The sequence below is a fragment of the Schistocerca cancellata genome, chromosome 11, assembly GCF_023864275.1.
Source record: "Schistocerca cancellata isolate TAMUIC-IGC-003103 chromosome 11, iqSchCanc2.1, whole genome shotgun sequence".
Lineage (NCBI taxonomy): Eukaryota > Metazoa > Arthropoda > Insecta > Orthoptera > Acrididae > Schistocerca > Schistocerca cancellata.
In genome coordinates, this window is record NC_064636.1 from 24035517 (window position 1) to 24049015 (window position 13499).

The window sequence follows — 13499 nt, forward strand, 5'->3', positions numbered from 1 at the left end:
CCCAATGAGAAATGAGGAAAAGTAGGCAAAATATTGATTTTTAAAAAGCTTTATGCTGTATAGATTAAAGTATTATCTTTGAGCAAGTGAAATAGTTTAAGCAAGTGCCTTTGTAGATTCGCTTCCTCATATATATGAACACAAATAAGAATTCAGCAAGACCATAATGATACACATACAAAACATCGCATGAAAATTGTTGCCATGTTCGGAATTCACACCAGAAATTCCTACTTTTGCCTACATTGCCTTAACAATGCTATCCAGGCATCCCTCCTGATCAAACAACTGAACATTACAGTCATGATCTCTTTGATTTTTCTGAATTCTTACAGGGTTTGAAGGTAAGTGGTAAGAAAAAAGTTCCTGAAAGCAGTATGACAGAGTTCTGGGGAAAAAAATTGAAAAAAATCACATTTGAAGAGTGGGAGATTTGAATGCTGTAAGTACAAAAGTAATCATTATGTAGTCATTGGTAGCCCAGGTCTTGGAGTAATACTGTAGTGATCATAAAGGTGACGTTTCAGACCGCACTACTAGCAACCACGTTTTACTGTCATTCGAATGCCGTATTTTTAACAAGCATGAAAGTTAATCAACAAACACTGAATCATAATTTTTTAATAAAAACAAAATTTTAAATTTCTAATCATATGTAAATATGAATATTCCTTGTAAATTAAAATTTGGTATAAACATGTGATGCGTCAAATAGAAGAAAAAATAATCTCACATGTGTTCATCAAATTTTAATTCTTTATTGTAAGACTAGTAATTTAAAAAATGTAATATTTATTTAAAAATACAGTTAAGTATTTATTAATAAACTTTTCCATTTGTTTAACATACACTCCTGGAAATTGAAATAAGAACACCGTGAATTCATTGTCCCAGGAAGGGGAAACTTTATTGACACATACCTGGGGTCAGATACATCACATGATCACACTGACAGAACCACAGGCACATAGACACAGGCAACAGAGCATGCACAATGTCGGCACTAGTACAGTGTATATCCACCTTTCGCAGCAATGCAGGCTGCTATTCTCCCATGGAGACGATCGTAGAGATGCTGGATGTAGTCCTGTGGAACGGCTTGCCATGCCATTTCCACCTGGTGCCTCAGTTGGACCAGCGTTCGTGCTGGACGTGCAGACCGCGAGAGACGACGCTTCATCCAGTCCCAAACATGCTCAATGGGGGACAGATCCGGAGATCTTGCTGGCCAGGGTAGTTGACTTACACCTTCTAGAGCACGTTGGGTGGCACGGGATACATGCGGACGTGCATTGTCCTGTTGGAACAGCAAGTTCCCTTGCCGGTCTAGGAATGGTAGAACGATGGGTTCGATGACGGTTTGGATGTACCGTGCACTATTCAGTGTCCCCTCGACGATGACCAGTGGTGTACGGCCAGTGTAGGAGATTGCTCCCCACACCATGATGCCGGGTGTTGACCCTGTGTGCCTCGGTCGTATGCAGTCCTGATTGTGGCGCTCACCTGCACGGCACCAAACACGCATACGACCATCATTGGCACCAAGGCAGAAGCGACTCTCATCGCTGAAGACGACACGTCTCCATTCGTCCCTCCATTCACGCCTGTCGCGACACCACTGGAGGCGGGCTGCACGATGTTGGGGCGTGAGCGGAAGATGGCCTAACGGTGTGCGGGACCGTAGCCCAGCTTCATGGAGACGGTTGCGAATGGTCCTCGCCGATACCCCAGGAGCAACAGTGTCCCTAATTTGCTGGGAAGTGGCGGTGCGGTCCCCTACGGCACTGCGTAGGATCCTACGGTCTCGGCGTGCATCCGTGCGTCGCTGCGGTCCAGTCCCAGGTCGACGGGCACGTGCACCTTCCGCCGACCACTGGCGACAACATCGATGTACAGTGGAAACCTCACGCCCCACGTGTTGAGCAATTCGGCGGTACGTCCACCCGGCCTCCCGCATGCCCACTATACGCCCTCGCTCAAAGTCCGTCAACTGCACACACGGTTCACGTCCACGCTGTTGCGGCATGCTACCAGTGTTAAAGACTGCGATGGAGCTCCGTATGCCACGGCAAACTGGCTGACACTGACGGCGGCGGTGCACAAATGCTGCGCAACTAGCGCCATTCGACGGCCAACACCGCGGTTCCTGGTGTGTCCGCTGTGCCGTGCGTGTGATCATTGCTTGTACAGCCCTCTCGCAGTGTCCGGAGCGAGTATGGTGGGTCTGACACACCGGTGTCAATGTGTTCTTTTTTCCATTTCCAGGAGTGTATATCTGATTGAAAGAGACATAAAGTTGCTACTAGTGAGATACTAGTGACTTTGTAGAAACTGTTGGCAAGGCATTGACATTCAATTCATAAGTCTGTGAAGGAATTCAAAGGGGGGGGGGGCAGTATGTAAGGTTCCCTTATCAATTAGTTACCAAGTTTCGCATTAAATGGATTATTTGCACAATAAATTGTAATCTGCATCTACACAGATACTCTGCAAACCACTGTACGGTGCGTGGCGCAGGTTACCCTGTACCGCTACTAGTCATTTCCTTTCCTGTTTCACTCGCAAATAGAGCGAGGGAGAACTGACTGTAGATACGCCTCCATATGGGCCTAATTTCATGTACCTTATTTTCACGGTCCTTATGCACAACAAATTTGGGTGGCAGTAAAATCATTTGGCAGTCAGCCTCAAATGCGGGTTCTCTATATATTATGAATAGTATTTCTCGAATAGAATGTCGCCTTCCCTCCAGGGATTCCCATTTGAGTTCCTGAAGCATCTCCATAATGTTAACATGTGACAAATGTAGCAGTCCATCTCTAAATTGCTTCAATGTCTTCCTTCAGTCTGATCCAGCACGGATCCCAACACTTCAGCAGTACTAATGAATAGGTTGCACAAGTGTCCTATACAGGTGAGCCTCTCTTTCCTAAAATTTTCCTAATAAACCAAAGTCAACCATTTGCCTTTCCTACCACAGTTCTCACATTCTCATTACATTTCATATTGCTTTGCAACATCATGCCCAAGTATTTAAACAGCTCGACTGTGTCAAGCAGGACACAAGCAATACTGTATCCAGACATTAGAGGTTTGTGCTTCCTACTCGTCAGCATCAACTTACATTTTTCCACATTTAGGGCTAGCTGCTGTTCATCACACCAACTAGAAATTTTGTCAGAGTTATGTTGTATCTTTGTGCACTCACTCAACTTGTGATACCTTACCATACAACACAGCATTATCAGCAAACAACCACAGGTTGCTCCCCATCAAATCATTTATGTATATAGAGCAGTCCGACCACACTTTCCTGGGGATCTCTTGACAGTAGTCTTGTCTCTGAACACTTGCTGTCGAGGATAACATACTGGATTCTATTACTTAAAGAAGTCTGTGAGCCACTCACATATCTGTGAACTCATTCCAAATGCTTTTACCTTAATTAACAGCCTGCAGTGGGGCACCGTGTCAAATGATTTCTGGAAATCTAGAAATATGGAGTCTGACTATTGCCTCTCATCTGTAGTATGCTACCATCTTTTACACATCACAGTAATAGAAATTCATCTTTGGAATAGGAGAAGTTTTCAAGGAGAAAAAAATACAGCTTGTTTTCAGATTTTACTTTGCAATCTGTCAGACATTTTATATCACCAGGTGAGTTTCAAACATTTTAGTTGCGGCATTGTGCAATCCCTCCTGTTTTCCCAGTGTAAATCCTCATCAATTTGGACACCAAAAAAGTTTGAAGTTTCCACTCTCTTTTTATTTCCTCACTATATGTTACATTTATCATCGGTGTAGTACCCATAGTTGCGTAGAACTGAATATGTTGTGTATTTCTAAAACTGAAGTTGATCATTCCCAGGAAACCAGTTCATGAGACATTTAAGAACTTTATTTATCATTTCGTCTGTTGCTGTGTGTGTGTGTGTGTGTGTGTGTGTGTGTGTGTGTGTGTGTGTGTGTGTGTTGATTGATTGATTGATTGATTGATTGATTGATTGATGGATTGATTACAATACAGTGTCATCTGCAAAAAGAACTAATTCTGCTTATTGTACAGGGATGATTTGATAAGTGTGGCAAATTTCCATGAAAGAATGGAACATTTTTGTTGCATCTTCATGGCTGGTAATCTTGATAATTCCAAGAATCTTATAAAGAATTTCAACAAATACAGTTCAGTTTGTTGTTGACAGTTGCCTAACTTAATCAGTGTGTTGAGTGTGATTGAAAGTGGAGAAAAGGGAGTTTTGTGCTGTTATTTCACATTACCATTTGAAGGGGTGAACTGGACAGATCAAAACAAAATTGAATGATGTTAACATGGATTCTGCATCCTCATTGAAGACCATTTACTGTTGGATTAATGAACTTGAACATGATCAGACAAGCACCAAAGAAGAACTGTGCTTCGGTGGTAAGATGATGGCCACTGTTTTTTGTGATTCCCAAGGAATAATCTTCAGATTCTTTGAAAAAGGCAGAACCATAATGGGATGCTACTGTTCTTCATTGTTGGATCATCTTAAACTTTCTTTGGCTGTAGAAAGACCGAGGTTGGCACACAAAACAATGCACTTTCACCAGGATACGCCACCATATCACACATCAGTGATAACGGTGGCATGAACTGGGCTTTACATTAGTTCCTCATCCACCCTATTCACCAGACCTTGCTGTGAGTGAGTTCTTCCTATTCCCTAACCTGAAACTTTGGCTTGCTGGGAAGAAATTTTCAAAAAATGAGGAAGTGATAGTTGCAGAGTTTGACTGAACGTCTTTTTTCCCACGAGGTAAAAAAGTTGAAGGATCGCTGGACCAAATGTATATTCCTCAATGAAGGTGATGTCGACAAGATGGGCGAGTTGGTCACGAAACAAATGTTTCTTTCTTGCCTTTTTACCAGGTGTATCAAACCACCCTCATACATCGTGATCATTTACGTATACGAAGAACAATAGGAGACCTAAGATTGAGTCTTGGGGAACCCAATATGTGATTTCTCCCCACTAAGAACAATGTTCCTGGACTACTTTGGTTGAATGGTGAATCACAAATTTCTGCATTCTTTTAGTTAGATACAAACCCAAACTGTGATTAGCTGAGGATGTTATTGTTGCTTAGATGAGATATTTTCTAGAATACATCACCTCAAAAATTGTGGAAAATGAGGTCTACGGTGAAACAGGTCAGTAGTTGTTGACATCTCTATCACCTTTAAACTGGGGATTGACAATATTGTATTTCAGTCGCTTTGGAAAGGGCTTCGAGGTAGTGATGCATTATATATTTCAGACAACACATGGCTTATTGTATGGGAATAAATCTCTCATACTGTGTTGGAAACATCATCAAAGCCAGATGGACTTTTATTTTTGAGAGACTATGTTATTTTGTTAACATAAAAAGGAGAATTTGATGATGCATTCATATTCATTCATATATCTTGTACCACATGGCACCCTGCTAGTCATTATTGATGCCACCTCTCTTTACAGTAACAACCCTAATGCCCATGGTCTTACTGCTATTGAACAAAACCTTTCCCAATGCCCGACAGATTCCAAACTGACAACCTCCTTCCCAGTCACCATGACCAACTATATCCTCACCCACAATTACTTCTCCTTTGAAAGTATTACCTACAAACAAATCTGGTCTGAGATACTGCTATGGGCACCCACATGGCACCATACTATGCCAACCTATTCATGGTCTGTCTAGAGGAATCCTTTCTAGACACACAGTACCCTGAACCCATCATCTGGTTGAGATTCATAGATGACATATTTGCTGTCTGGATCGAGGGTAAGGACAACCTATCTGCATTCCTGCAGAACCTTAACAGACTCTCCCCCATTCGCTCCACCTGGTCCTACTGAGCCCAACAAGCCACCTTCCTAGACATTGACCTCCACCTCAAAGTTGGCTACATCAGTACCTCTGTCCATATCAAACATACTAACAATGAGCAATACCTCCACTTCGACAGCTGCCATCCATTCCATACCAAGAAGACCCTTCCATACATCTCCCTGCTGGTTCGGGGGTTAGAATAGACCCGCGGTATTCCTGCCTGTCGTAAGAGGCAACTAAAAGGAGTCTCAAACATTTTGGCCTATATGTGATGGTCCCATCTTGGGTTTAACCTCCATCTCTCCAAATTCTTCCGCAGAGTGAGCCAATTGGGGAAGGGTGCCTTACATGGTGCATTTTGTCCATTGTGCATTGAGACCTCTAGCCAGCTTTATCATTGTCACATTGCTGTCCCTCTCATTCTCCATCTCTTGAGTGAGGATACGTTCCTGGGTGCAGTTTCCACTATGCACTCTGGATTGTTGCTTTTTGGGGAGGTAATGACCATGGACTTTATTGCACCTAATATCCAGTCCTTTGTAGTGGAGCCGCCATGTACCCTGTTGGTTGTAGCCCCCCTGACAACACATGGATCACTCTACTGATGCCAGCAACTTAACCCCCCACGTATATCAGGGAGTAGATGTCCATCTCCCTGGGGCATCATGACTCCCAGAAATGGCCATCCTGCCAGATGGCCCACGCTGTGGCTGGGTGGCGCCCATAGGGAGGGCCCTTGGTCAGAGTAGGTGGCATCAGGGTGGATGACAGGCAATGAAATGTAGCACATCATCTCTTGCTGGTGGCCAGCCACCAGCAGTCTCTAAGCTTTTGAGGGCTCACTTTAAAGCTAACGTGTATGACCCCAAATCGTTTCCCTCCCTGGCCACACCATGGGAGGAATGAAAGGCTATGAATGACAGTGAAACGTATTTCCCCCGGTATCTCACCTATACCAGAGCTGACAGGGAATCCTTTGTGTCCGTGAAGCCTCAGTTCTTTGTAGAGCATTTAGAGAACAAGTTCGGGGAGGTGGAAGGCTTGTCCAAAATGCGGTCAGGGTCAGTCTTGATAAAAACAGCATCCTCTGCCCAGTCACAAGCCTTGCTCGCGTGTAACAATCTGGGGGATGTTTCTGTTACTATCACACCCCATAAAAGCTTAAATATGGTCCAGGGCATTATTTTCCACAGGGATCTTCTTTTACAGTCCGATGAGCAGCTGCGCACCAATTTAGAGTGACTAGGTGTCCATTTCGTCCAGCATGTCCACCGGGATCTGAGGGATCATCAAGTTGCCACCGGTGCCTTCATCTTGGCCTTTGAGGGTGACACATTACCTGAGAAGGTCAAGGTGATGGTCTACCACTGTGATGTCAAGCCATATGTCCCTCCCCCAATGCGGTAGCACTTCAGGTGTTGGAAGTTCGGCCATATTTCTTCCAGCTGTGCTTCCAGCCTCATATGTCTTGATTGTGGTCGTCCATCCCATCCTGATACTCCATGTGCCCCACCTCCCGTCTGTGTCAACTGCGGAGAGCACCATCCCCCTTGCTCGCCGGACTGTAAGATTCTACAGAAGGAATGGAAAATAATTGAATACAAGACCCTGGACCGACTAACCTACACTGAGGCTAAACGGAAATTTGAACGACTTCATCCAGTACGCATGACGTCATCTTATGCCGCCACTGTCACTCCTGCTACAGTTCCCATAGCTGCACCACATACCGTCAGCTCTCAGAGCCAGAGGACCACACCTGCCCCCTTGATGGTGGAGGCCACTTCTCTCTCTGTTGCTCCCGCACCACCTACCTCAGGAGCAGCACCCCCTCAACCACTGTGGACACCAGTCCCCACTTCTAAGTCTTCTTTGGCTTCTCTCGCTAGGAAGGGATCCCTTGGGTCACTCTCTTCCCATGTTCCCACCAGTCGCTGAACAAGCCACAGGTCGCTGAACAAGCCACAGGTCGCTGATCGTCGAGCTTCGTGATCCTCTTCGGTCCCAGAGACTGACTCGAAAACCCTCCCAGCAAGGGCTACCAAAGGAACAGCATGAGAAAGTGAAACTGAAGATCTCTAAGATCAAGGAACCTCCGGTAGCACCTACTCCACTGCTACCTACAAGCTCTGTGTCTGAGGATGAGGTGGAGAGTCTTGCGTCCACTGAGGGCCTTGATCTCAAAGGTCCCTCGGACAAGATGGATATCGGTACTCAGTCGGTGGCAGCAGGTGACCCAGCAACGTATTTTGCCTCCTCAGTCCCTTCACTACTTTCTTGGCCATGGACAATGTCATCTTCCAATGGAACTGCAGCGGTTTTTTCCACCATCTTGCTGAGCTCCGACAACGTCTCAGCCTTCACCCTTTCTTCTGCATTGCTCTTCAAGAAAGTCGGTTTCCAGCAATGCGAACCCCTGTGCTCCGTGGCTATTGGGGTTATTATAGGAACCGGGCAGCTTATGAGAGGGTATCTGGTGGCGTCTGCGTAAAACTCTCTTCACAGCGAGTATGTCCCTCTACAAACACCTTTAGAGGCTGTTGCTGTTAGTTTGTAGATGCCTCAGGCTATTACTGGATGGTGATGTCCCGCAGCATGTCCTGGTTGTGCTGATAGCCCAATTGCCACCACCTTTTCTGTTATTGGGCGATTTTAGCGCCCATAACCCTCTATGGGGTGGATCAGTGGCAACGGGCAGAGGCAGCACCATTGAGCATGTATTGGCACAGCTCGACCTTTCCATTTTAAATGATGGTGCCTTCACACATTTCAGTGTGGCACATGGCACGTACTCAGCTGTTGACCTTTCAATCTGCATCAGTAGCCTCTTAACATCTGTCCAATGGAGTGTGCATGACGACTTGTCTTAGTGACCACTTTCTGATCTTTCTGTCACTGCCATGGCATCCCTCTTCTGGGCGCCCTTGCAGATGGGCTATGAATAAGGCTGACTGGGACTTGTTCTCCTCCATTGCCACTATTGAGCTGCTTTCCAATGAAGCCATTGATGCGGTGGTTCACTTGGTTACCACCGTCATCGTTACTGCCACACAATCTGCCGTTCCCATTCTTCTGGGTCCCCTCGACGGTGGACTGTGCCTTGGTGGTCGCCTGAGATCACTGAGGTGATTAAAGATTGCAGGTGGGTGCTCCAGCGTCGCAAGCGGCATCCCTCATTAGAAAACCTCATCGCCTTTAAATGCCTCCATGTGCAGGTCCACCGCATCATTCGCCAACACAAGCAGGAGTGCTGGGAAAGGTGTGTCTCCACCATTGGCCTTCATATCTCTCCATCGCAGGTTTGGGCCAAGGTTAGGTGACTATGGCTATCGGACCCCTTTCGGCGTCCCTGTGCTCTCACTGAATATAGCAGTTTGTACTGACTCCGACATAATTGCAAACTGCTTAGCAGACCATTTTGCTCTCAGTTCCGCTTCTGCGAATTACCCACTGGCCTTCCGCTCTGTGAAAGAGTGGTTGGAACCTTGGAGCCTTTCAGTTCACACGCGCCATCCTGAATCCTACAATGTTCTGTTCAGTGAATGGGAATTGCACAGTGCCCTAGCCGCTTGCCCTGATACGGCTCCCGGGCCAGATCACATCCACTGTCAGATGCTCAATCACCTATCGGTTGACTGCCAGCGAAGCCCCCTAGACCTTTTCAATCTTATCTGACTCGAGGTTGAGTTCATGTCGCAATGGAGGGAAAGCATCGTCATCCCCGTTTTGAAACCTGGCAAGAACCCATTGGAGGAGGACAGCTACTGCCCCATTAGCCTCACCAACGTTCTTTGCAAGTTGCTCGAATGAATTGTGAGCCGACGGTTGAGTTGGGTACTCGAGTCTTGGGGCCTTCTTCCTCCGTCTCAGGGTGCGTTCCTTAAGTGCCACTCTGCTGCCGATAATCTGGTAAGCCTGGAGACTGCCATCCGTACGGCCTTTGCCTGTCGTCAGCACCTCGTCGCTGTCTTTTTTGACATGTGGAAGGCATTCGATACGACATGCTGACATCACATCCTCTCTACGCTCATAGTTAGGGTCTTCGGGGTCCGCTCCCGATTTTCATATGAAATTTTCTGTCGCATCGTACCTTCTGCGTGCAAGTTGCGGTCTCCCATAGTTCCTCCTGAGTTCAGGAGAATGGGATACCTAAACTATCTGTCTTAAGTGTCTGCCTGTTTTTAATTGCAATTAATGGGCTCGGTGCAGCGGTGGGAATGTCTGTCTCAGCTTCCTTGTATGCTGACGACTTCTGCCTCTGCTATAGCTCCATTGGCATTGCAGCTGCTGAATGTCAGCTGCAGGGTGCTATCCACAAGGTGCAGTCTTGGGCTGTAGTGCATGGCTTCCAGTTTTCGGCTGCCAAGACCTGTGTTATGCATTTCTGCTGGCGACGCACTGTCCTCCCTGAGCCACAGCTTTATCTTGATGGCGAACCTCTTGCTGTGACGGAGACACATTAGTTTTTGGTACCCAGTTGACTTGGCTCCCTCATATTCTGCAGCTTAAACATATGTGTTGGCGGCATCTAAATGCTCTGCGATGCTTGAGCCACACCAGCTGGGGTGCTGACCAGTCTACCCTCTTACGGCTCTAACAGGTGTTAATTCAGTCCCATGTAGATTATGGGAGCCTGGCTTATGCTTCAGCATCCCCTTGTGCATTGCGAGTGCTGGACCCCATCGTTCACAGCGGGATCCGACTTGCCACTGGAACTTTCTAGACCAGCCTTGTGAACAGCATACTTGTGGATGCAGGTGTCCCTCCACTGCAGTTACGGTGACAATGTTTACTTGCCGCTTATGCTACACACGTTTGTAGCTTGCCCGGGCATCCTAATTATCGTCTCCTGTTCCCTCACTCGGTCATCCATCCCCCAGAACATTGGCCCTGATTGGGTTGTATGATCGTAGTTTGCTGTCAGAGAGCTTCTTTCCGGTCTTGGAGTTTTCCCTCTTCCACCTCTTTTCCAGGTCATTCTGTGTACACCCCCGTGGTGTGTGTCCCGCCCATGCCTTCGGCTCGAATTGACACAGGGCCCGAAGGACTCGGTCCCTCCTGAGGCCTTCCGCCGCCGGTTTCTTTCCATCCTTGCCACGTATGAGGGCTCTGGCGCTGTCTACACTGACGGTTCGATGGTTGCTGGTCATGTTGGTTATGCTCTCACTCTAGGGGACCATTATGAACAACACTCATTGCCGGCTGGCTGCAGCTGGTCGCCATCTCTTGTGTCCTAAAGTATATCCACTCCTGCTCAGGTGAGTCCTTCATTATCTGTAGCGACTCCCTGAGCAGTTTACAAGCTATCGACCAGCGTTTCCCTTGTTCTTGTCTGGTGATGGCTATCCAGGAGTCCCTCCATACTGTTGCCCGTTGCGGCCACTCTGTGGTCTTTGTTTGGACCCCTGGTCATGTCGACATCCCGGGCAATGAGCGTGTTGACATGCTGGCCAGACAGGCTGTCAGTGCAGCGGCCTTATCGATTGCGCTTTGGGAGAGTGACCTCAGGGCAGTTTTGCAGCAGAATGTACTTCACACCTGGGGTGAAGAATGACACGCCCTGCCTTCACCAAACTAACTTCGGGTCATCAAGGAGGCTACCAGTGCGTGGCGCTCCTCCTTGCGGGTCTCTCACAAGGAGTCTGTTGTCCTCTGCCGCCTGCGCATTGGGCACACCAGGATGACGCACAGCCACTTATTGCGCCTTGAGGTGTTGCCTGATACGCTCCCTGCCCTTTTAACAGATGACACTGCCATGGCAGGCTTAGTTTTGCGTTTTATTCAGGCAGGGGGCTTTTTTTTCACTTAATATGAGTGTTTGTTATTTTTTTGTGTTGAGTCTGGCCTTTGGCCTACGATTTTAGACTTGAGTTTTTAGTGTGTTTCTCGGTGGTTGGCTTTTCCTTTTTCGTCTCTATGGTCGGCCAACCACTGTCACACTCTGTGTAATTTTAATTCGTTTTGTCTGATCTCTGTCTGAGTCTTTCTTGTCGTCTCCATTGTTTGTTTTTATTCTGTGTGTGTGTTTGAAGTTTTGGAAAAAGGGACCGATGACCGTCGCAGTCTGGTCCCTTCAATCCCACAATCCAACCAACCTTCCATACAACCTAGCCACTCTCGGCCATCACATATGCAGTGACGAATAGTCCCTCTCAAAATATACTCAGGGTCTTACTGAGGCCATTACAGACCTTAATTATCCTCCCAGCACGAAAGCAAGTCTCCTGTGCCTTATCTTTCCAGTCACCCCACCACCTCCGAAAGTCTCACCCTCCGACAACAGAGGAGCATCCCCCTTGTAAATCAGTATGACTGAGGACTGGAGCAGCTGAATTACATCCTCAACCAAGGTTTCAACTACTCTCGTGCCCTGTAATGAGAAATGTCCTGCCCAATATCCTTTCCACCCATCCCACAGCGGTTTTCTACCAACCACGAAACCTACAAATTATACCCATCAGTCCCTAGACAACCCCTGCTCACAACCCCTTACCTCATGACTCATATATCTGTAATAGACCTAGATGCAAGACCTGTCCCATACATCCGCCCACCACCGGGTACTCCAGTGCAGTCACAAACATCACCTATCCTATCAAAGGCAGGGCTACATGTGAAACCAGTTACGTGATCTACATGCTAAGCTGCAACCACTGTGCTACATTCTGTGTGGACATGACAATCAACAAGCTGTCTGTCCGCATAAATGACCACTGACAAACTGTGGCCAAGAAACAAGTGGACCATCCTTTTGCTGAGCACGCTGCCAATCATGACATCCTTCATTTCAACGATGGCTTCACAGTCTATGCCATATGGTTTCTTCCTATCAACACCAGCTTTTCTGAATTGTGCAGGTGGGAACTTCCCTACAATGCATCCTATGTTCCCATAACCCTCCTGGACTCAACCTTTATTAGTCATTGTCCTCACCCATCTAGCCCCTTCCCTGTTCCCATTCCAGCACGACAGAGCCCTCTGTTCCACCAATGCGCCCAGTCTTTTTACTTCTATCCTTACCCGCTACCCCCTCTCTCCCCTGGCCTCTGTCTAACCTCCAGACTGCATCTAGCTGCCCTACCCTCTGTCCGCCCCTGCACACTCCGCAGCAGCACTTCACCATCCTGCACCCCTACGCTACTATCTCCCCCCCCCCCCGCTGCTCCAGACTGCATCTAGCTGCCCTACCCTCTGTCCGTCCGTGCACACTTCCCAGCAGCACTTCACCATCCTGCACCCCTACGCTACTATCCCCCCTCCCCCCCTCCCCCCCCCTCCCCTGCAAGTTTGGAGGTAAGAATAGGCCCATGGTATTCCTGCCTGTTGTAAGAGATGACAAAAAGCAGTCTCAGACATTTCGGCCCTTATGTGATACTCTCCTCTTGGGTTTGACCACAATATTTCAAAATTATTCTGAAGAGCAAGCCAATTGGGGAAGGGCACCTTACTTGGTGCATTGTGTCCATTGTGCATTGAGACCTCTAGCCAGCTTTATCGTTGTTGCATTGCTGTCCTGCTCATTCTCCATCACTTGAGTGATGATACGTTCCTGGGTGCAATTTCCACTATGCACTGTGCAGTGTTGCTTTTTGCGGAGGCAACAACCATGGACTTTATTGCACCTAATATTGAGC

General features: G+C 47.3%; 1 protein-coding gene across 2 annotated transcripts in view; it reads left to right on the forward strand.

Moving 5' to 3' along the window:
• The first annotated feature begins 334 nt into the window (after window positions 1-334).
• LOC126108943 (zinc finger protein 354A-like) overlaps window positions 335-13499 on the forward strand; it is a 120586-nt gene continuing 107421 nt past the window's right edge. For both annotated transcript variants that reach the window (XM_049914324.1, XM_049914323.1), the window contains exon 1: window positions 335-442. The gene's annotated coding sequence lies outside the window, so the exon portion shown is untranslated. The remainder of the gene's footprint in view (window positions 443-13499) is intronic.